Genomic DNA, 8,837 nt, shown 5'->3' with positions numbered 1-8,837 from the left:
ATAACATTTTCTTTTCTCTAGCTTACTTTATTGTAAGAATATAGCATATAATACATATAACATATACAACATCTGTTTTAATTGCTTTTTAGGTTATCAGTAAAGGCTTCTGGTCAATAGTAGACTATTGGTAGTTAAGTTTTTGGGGAGTCAGAAGTTACACACAGATTTCTGACTGCATGGATGTTGGCACCCTAACCCCTGCATTGTTCAAGGGTCAATTATAGTTTTAACCAACAGCAACGAAAATAAAACAAATGAAAGCAAAAGGAATAGAAGATAAAATAGGATAAAATTCAACAGAAAGTGAAAGAATTTTAGATTCTTGTATGGTATAATGGGTTCATTACAACTCCCCCCCCCCCCCCCCCCCCCCCCCCGCCCAGGAGAGGAGCCTTTTCTTATAATAAGACTGCTTAATAGAATGTCTCAATGACATTTGGGAAGAAATTCAATTCCCAAACATATAATTGCAACACAGAGGATGAGGAAAAAAATCAACAGTTTTTACCCTACAAAAAAGTTACTTTTAGAATTGAATGAGATACTAGAAAAATGAAGGTATTTTTATACAGAGCATGCCAGTAGGAATTGCCTACATATATACCAATTAAAATTGAGTTGCTCATTATTATTCAGTCATTTCCTGGCTAGAATGCCAAGCCAAGATATATTTAAACAAAATAAAAAGTAATATCTCTTTTATTTATATCCATAAACGTGTATTTTGGTAAGTAACTGAGTATTTCCCTCTGGCAATAATTTATTATGGGAAAAGAAGGAATATTTAAATATGACTCTAATCTTACCTGCTTTCAGTTTGGTAAAAAGTTTGGTCTTACGTTGTTTTCTGGATGTTTCTAAGACACTCTGACCTTGGGAGTAGGTAGGTCCTCCTCAAAAGGATCTCAAGATCTTAAGACCCAGATCAGGTCTTAGGAGAAGGAGGGTGACCGTATGTGTTTTTGCTCAACATTATGTTCCAGACACCAGTGTTTCGCTGATTAAACTGTCTCGTTCTGGGATGGGCACTGCCTCCATTCCTTAAATGAAATGTCTTTGAGGGGCAACATATTAAGTGACTGTTCCCTTTTAGAAATCAATTTATCAGAAATAAATCCTCGCCGATAGGTCAGGGAGCAAGATGCTAGTTAGGGGTGAGAAAGTGTTTCCTAAAAAGTCGGAAAAATCCCCAGTAAGTGGAGCTAGGGGATTATCACAAAAACTTGTGCTTGCTTCTTCATTTTGCATGTGGCTAAAAGCACCCTCGTCTTCAGCAACCATTTGACACTGGGCTTTTTCATGTGGAAGTGCTATAAATGGGCCTTCCAAGAGACACATCAAAGAGTTTTCATTTCTGTTAGAGTCTGTTTTTCAGCTAAGTTCATTCAAACAGAATTTCTTGGCATGCTCATGTAAGTAACATGTCTGGATTGCCTAAAAATGTAATTTATTTCTCTTCTCTCAGATTTATGGAAAGTTAATGAAGGCCAAATTCTTCGCTTGCATTGTGGAAGTGCCCAATCTGGTCTTATGAATGTGACTCTTAAATATACCAAATACAGTATGGATTTTCAGAAAGCATTTAGGTTAGTTGGCCTCTAAATCTCTGAGCTAAAGAAATTGGGTTGGTAGTCATGACATTTCCACTATAATATTTCTGGGATATAATCATCTCAAAATAATGTAAGGAAGGTCTCTTTTATAACATTCTATGAATTAGTTGTCTGAATCTTTTGGAATATCACTTAAATTTATTTGGAAAAAATAGTGATAGTTAAAAGCCACTTATAACCAGTTGCATATCATAAGCAGAACTTATTCTGTATATAAATCATGGTTGTTTCCTATATTGGGCAATTAGGAACTAAGTTTCAGATGCCTACAAATTTTGGCTATTAGTCCCTTTCGTCTAGTTCTTAGCAAAACTAAGATATCAACAATTAACTGTAAATTGTCCCATACCATACAGGAGTTTATATAATTATCCAACAGTCCTGTGCTGTTGTCAGCATCACCCCCTTTTGAGAGATGAGGATTCCCCGTCAGAGATGGCAAGTGCTTGGCTCAAGACCTCACAGCCAGTGCACGACAGAATTAAGACCCAGTTTCAGAGTTTTTGACTCTGAGCGCAGTGCTTCTGCCATCAAAAGCAAGCAAAGCAGCCCCTCCATGGTCTGCAGTTTACTGCAGCAGACATTTGAATTGCAGAACAGAAAGAACATGATAGTATGATTCCTTAGAGCAAAAAAAGGAAACGGTTGTAGACTCTAAAGGAATTGAAAATTTTGAGTCCGGTTAATGGAAAGGGAGTTCCGTGAATGATTTTCCTAGTTACTGTTCTTTTTATTGACATTGTTGCCAGTAAAGTCAGCATGGTGAATGTAAACCACACTCCCTAAGATAGAAGCAGGATGTAAGTGCTCTGAAATCTCTGTATCAAATGTGTTTAGCTGTAGGAATATACAGAATCTCACCCTAAGATACTTGACTCTGAGATATGTGTTGGAAGAGCATGGAGACTCAAACTTGGAAAGGTACCATTTAGTAAGAAAAACACTGTCCTGTGCATATAGGGGTGTCATATAAAGGGTCAGTGATATAGCACTTTTTAATATAGGAATTCACCTTCCTCCACTTTTTGTTTGTTTTTGTCAGTTACTAAAGTTATAGGAAAACATTGCATGGTGTCTAGAAACATTATATAAATCCTTACACTAATTTATCTTGCTAACTGTGACCCTTAGAAAAATTCTGGTGGAAAACCATGAAGGTAATTTAAAGCATACGATTTGATTGAATAGGTTGGCTTCTCAGTCAGAGAGAATTAAGATACCCACATTTCCATGACTATATCGTACAGTATTTGATGGCATAGATTCTGGATTCAAACTGCAAGGTGAAGACTAGATATGCCACTTACTAGCTGTGTGTCCTTGGTCAGGACACTTTACTGCTCTGTGCCTCAGATTTTCATCTTTTTAATGGGACCTTTATAGCGCCTATCTCATTGTGTTATTATGAAGATTAAAGTGATTCATATCCATAAATTATTTAAAGCATTGCCTAACATATATATAGAGTATGTTTGCAAAATAAAAATAAATTAATTACAGTGTTCTGAAATACTAACTTTCTACTTACTGAAAATGATGGAGTCATAGAAATTTAGAGTAAGGAGGACCCACATTGATCTCTAAAGAAAAGTGGGGTATTACATAGTCTGCTCTCTAATGATGTAATTCCTTTTTCAACCACCTGTTACTAAAAAACTCCTGGTGCCTCAGTTTCATTGTAGTGAAGTTTCAGCTTTAATGAGAAATAAATATGCTGAAACTGTTTATAAGGAATTAACTTGTGAAAAAAAAAATCCCACTTAAAGTCTGCTTCTGTTTGCACAGTAATGTAAAAAATCAACCGAAATTCTAAGTGTAGCTTTTAATTAAGCAAGCAGTATGGTATGGTTTGAATAGCCATATGTCTGGTTACCTGTTGATGGGGCTAGTGTTGAGGCAAATGGCATTGATTGGTTAGATGAAAAGTTTCTCTGGACTTTTTTTTTGTCACTGGACAGAGGGTAAAGCTATAGGAATGTTTTCACTCTGGTTTCAGGCCTCCTCTTTGTGAGTCTATCTTGATGAGATAATTAAAGGAGAGCATTAAAGAGTATAGATGAAAAAGTTCAAACTCTAGTATTATATGACTGTGTCACCTTTCTTTCTGGATATCTTGCTGCTGGTTTGTTGACTCCATATGGCAACTTGAATATAGAAAAAGATACATAGTGTAGAGATGCTGCCATTAAAACAAATAGGCATGTTATTCTTTTTCTGACTTTAAAAAAAAGGCCTGACCTTTTGGTGTATTAATCACTGTTTAAAGAAACCAGGTTCTCAACAGAATTTTACTTTCCTTACCTGATATCGATTTTTGTTGTAATAACTCATAATATAAATATGATTAGTGTCTGTGGTGCAATTATTTTAATCAATTCATCATAAGATGTCTAATTGTCTTTCAGATTATAGTGGAATCAGGGTCACATCGGTCTTATATTATAGAATTAGCAAGATATTTCCCTCTGACATTTTATTTGACATATTCTTTTAATTTTAAAAGTACTTAGGAGCTAATTTATTTTATTTTACTATTGCTTTTTTACTTTTGTGTGTCTTCTATCACTATTTTAATAGTTGTGTTTGCATAAATATTCTGCAAAATAAAAATGCCTTATATTTCCAGTTAAATAAGAATGGAATTTTACAATTACATAATGTGTTATGTAAATGTGTTTCATTATTTTATTATTAATCGGTCAGTAGAAAAACATGAAATCTGTATTAACTGTGAATTTGGTTTCATTGGAAAGGAAGAAGGGTGCAATCTACACATCGTCATAGGTTCTACGGCCAGCACTAACTGCTGTCCCTGAGAGAGCCCTTTGAAGAGTGATGACAAAAGGGGAAGGATAAGAATCAGCTAAGGGGGCAGTCAAAAAATTGGGCAGAAGTAAGTCAACTATGTGTAAAATAGTAAGAAAATCAATTAAAGAGTTGTTTCTGTAATACCAAAACTACTACCAAGTGCAGTGAAAAATTTAGCCAGAACAAATACCTGGTATCACCAGCTTGCCAAAATACTGTTCTTTATTTGATCGTCGCTGTGCTGCACATTGTACATAGTCATACATTTACTATCTCATAACATGCTGAATCTCAGCCTTTGTTCAAGAAATGTAAAAGAGATTATTCAGCCAATTATGACATAATTAAAAAAAATTTCATGGATAGGCAATGCTTCATTGAGAAAGAAGTAGTTTAATCCATTTAAGTATTTTCATAATTAAAATGTTATTAATTGAATCTTCTAAATCAAATACCCCATATTTGATTTTCATATATGCACATAAATGCACATATGCATATAAAATATATGAATGCATATATATGCATTAATTATAAATTTATATTAGTTATTAAATTTATACAGTCACAAATCTAGGTTGTACAAAAATGTAATGTGCTTATTTCCTTAAAATCCAGCTCAACTCATGAGCTTTTATTTCTGCTTAGTTGTAGCACCTTCATTCTAGCCATTTTAAGGTAACCCAGTCACATCCAGTTTTTAAAATATATTTCTAATATACTTTATTTTTTAGAGCAGTTTTAGATTTATAGCAAGTTGAGCAGAAGGTATAGAGCTTTCCCATATGCCCCCTGTCCCCACACATGCATGGCTTCCCTGTTACCAGCGTCCCCCACCGTGGTAGTAGACTGTTGTGACTGATGGACCTGTGCTGGGACATCATTATCACTCAAAATCCATAGTTTATATTAGAGTTCACTCTTGGTGCTGTACATTCTATAAGTTTGAACAAGTATATAATGACATGTATCCACCATTATAGTATAATACAGAGTAGTTTCACTGTCCTAAAAATCTTCTGTGCTGCATGTGTTCACCCCTCCCTTCCCCCAGCCCCTGACAACCACTGATCTTTTCACTGTCTCCATAATTTTGTTTTTCTAGAATGTCATATAGTTGGGATCATACAATATATAGATTTTTCAGATTGGCTTCTTTCACTTAATAATATAAATTGAAGTTTCTCCATGTCTTTTCATGGATTGATAGCTCATTTCTTTTAGTATTGACTAAATACTCCACTGACTGGATATACCACACTATTTGTTCATTCACCAGTTTGGTTGCTTCCAAGTTTTGGCAATTACGAATAAAACTGCTATAAATGTTGTGCAAGTTTTTGTGTGAGCATAAGTTTCCAATTCCTTTGGGAAAATATGAAGGAGCATGATTGCTAGATCTTATGGTAAGGTTGTTTAGTTCTGTAAGAGACTGCCAAACTACCTTCCAAAGTGGCTGTACCATTTTGCATTCCTGCCAGCAATGAATGAGGATTCCTGTTGTTCCACGTCCTGGCCAGGATTTGGTGTTGTCAGTGTTCTGGACTTTGGCCATCGTAATAGGTGGTCAGTAGTATCTTGTTGTTTTAATTTGTATTTCCCTGTTGACATATAATGTGGACCATCTTTTCATATGCTTATTTGCCCTCCGTATATCTTATTTGGTGAAATATCTGTTAAAGTCTTGGGCCCATCATATCCAATTTTAAACTCCGTCATTTTTAGGGCAAATACCCTCTCATTTCAGAATTTACCCCCATTCCAACCCTTTATGCATTCCTTTTTCCTGCATAGCAACTACATTTGGAAGAATCCACTTAATTCTTTGTACTGGGGGTGCAGGGTGGGGTGCACCTCTCATCCATAATGGCCTTTGGTGTTTATTGACCTCCACTGAGGTATAATTTGTCCCTCATACTTTTGGGCATAAGCTTTGTAACCCAGCTGCATCTGCTGTGAAGGTCAGTGCTTCCACCTGGGCCTGCAGTGGTCAGCCACATGGAATATCCTTCCCAGAGATGGAGAAGGATTTACTAGCTTCCTCCATTTACCTCAATAGACTCAGCTATTTCCCTGCACCCATGGGGGTAGGCGGTATTTCCTGTAGCCGCTGCCTTAGGAACATTCTCCTGGATTCAGGCATCAGCCACTAGGAATTCATTTTAGAGCTCTGGCTTTCCTAAAAGGTTTGCATCTTCTCAGTTTAACCTGGGAGAGCCAAGCACCAGTCCCTTCTGCCTCTCATGTACTCCATTGCAACTTCTGTCCTCCTGTTCTTCTCTCCCAAGGACTTACCTAGACCCAGAGACTTACTGGGAACTTCTCAGCATCTAAACCCCAGTGAAATTTATTGTTATTTCTCCTTTTATACCAACCCAATGTTGATCATCTTCTTCATCCGCCCACAACGGGAAATCATCATGAGTCTTCCATGGTTTGTGTCATGGCATTACTTTATGTTCACTTTCTAAAGTTCTTCGGGTATCAGCCCAAGGTGGACACTGTTGGTGATTTGCAACTCTTGATACCCGTGTGGTCCTGAACAAGTTATTTAAACTTTCTGGGCCACACTTACTTACTCTGTGAAATGGGCTAATGGTGTCACCTAAATAGGTTGAGCGTACACACCTGGCACCTGTTATTCTGTAGCTTGTCATCAGATGGACTTAATGATAAAGGTAATCTTAACCCTAAACTAGCCTTTTGTTTTCCTCATAGATGACTTAAAAAGGTAATTCTCCATATCGTCCTGGTCTTAGTGAACAGCACTTTCTGGTTGCTGGGAGTAAAAACATGGATGAAATTGATGTATTATTTAATCAGAGAAATGTAGGCTTAGCCAACTTAAGTCCCAATATTTAAATATATCTTATCCCCACAGCAGCATTCTGAAATAGACAGTGCTTGCACAAAATCAATGACTAATAATTGCAGATTGCTAACCTAATATTTTTTGCAGTATAAGATTTTTCTCTTTTTTAATATTATAGGAAAAGTAGAGTTAAAAATGACACAATTCATTTCTATAGCATTGATTCGAAAGAAATTCAATTCTCTTCCCAGTCCTCTCGTATCTTCTTTATACTTCAAGCATAACCTTGATTTAGGTGTAGAGTTCAAAAATATGTGAGTTACATTTATAATATTTCTGCAGAAATGCTAATGACTTTAACTTCATCAGTTTGTCATCACAAAATTGCCTTGACAAATTGAGTAGACATTATCTCTATCTGATAGTAAATGGAGGAAACGTAGCCAGTGAGAAATGAAGGCTGTTTTTTCATGGTGTTTGTGGTCATTTAGTGTTACTAGTCTGGGCCATTAGAGACAGTGCTTTGTGTGTGGCTGAAACAGATGAATGTGGGCAGAGGCAATGGACTTTGATGCTTATTACCCTGCAAGACTGTACTTTCCCTTTTAACCTGTGGGAGGCAGAATTTCATGGCAGGAAGAACCTCAGTCCACTCATTATCTATATTTTTAGAGCCAATTTTCTTTAAGAACTTTGAATTTGGGGGTTCTGATTATAAAAATAATTGTGTGTTTATTGTAGAACATTTGGATTAAACAGAAAAAAATATATATATAAAGAAGGAAAACATACCTTTCATTCCACCACCTAGAAGCAATCACTCTTCATTATTTCTTTCATGTCTGAGTTGGCATATGTGAGATATTTCTGTGTAATCAGTTTTATCATCTGTCATTCTCACCTACTGTTGTGACATAAGCATTTCTTTCTAATCATTGAAAACCTTTTGGAAGCATAATATTTAAAGGCTGCATAATGTTTGCTGGAATATAATGTATTTCATCCTTGCCTTATTGTTTATGCATTATTTTTTTAGGGTTCTAGAATTCTAAATAATGCTGTGATGAACAAGTTTTTTTTCTCCATGAGAAGAGCATAATGAAAGCAGGCAGAGCTTTGAGAGAGCAACTGCTCTTCCCATTCTGCTCTAACATGTGTTGAGGTCCTTATTTCTTGTGGGGATCATCATGTATTAAAACAGCTGGGGCAGCTTTGCACAAGATTGGGGAACGGGATCTGGTTATCCCTTGTCATGCCACACCCCGACTCTGGAAATCATTTTCATTTTCGTAGTTTAGTGCTTGGTTAGGCTTTCTGTTACTGAAGACTCCAGAGTACTGCTGTGTACACCATATTGCACGGCCCTTGGATGCTCACCAGATTGTTTTCCCCGGTCCATGCCATGTTAGACACTCTGCAGAAAGCAGTACAGCACGAGAGCCATGGTACTGATGATTATGCATATCTTTTGTCTGTCCTCATGAACTCCAAATGAAGAAATTTAGTTAAACTTTCTTATGATTGGAAATGGTGGTGTTGACTGATAACACTAAAAAGAGAGCAGAGGTGTATTTTAACCACATCGTATTTTAATCATATCA

This window comes from Ursus arctos, unplaced genomic scaffold (genome assembly GCF_023065955.2).
Source record: "Ursus arctos isolate Adak ecotype North America unplaced genomic scaffold, UrsArc2.0 scaffold_15, whole genome shotgun sequence".
Taxonomy (NCBI): domain Eukaryota; kingdom Metazoa; phylum Chordata; class Mammalia; order Carnivora; family Ursidae; genus Ursus; species Ursus arctos.
The sequence above is the reverse complement of the archived record's forward strand: the minus strand, read 5'-3'. Positions refer to the sequence as shown.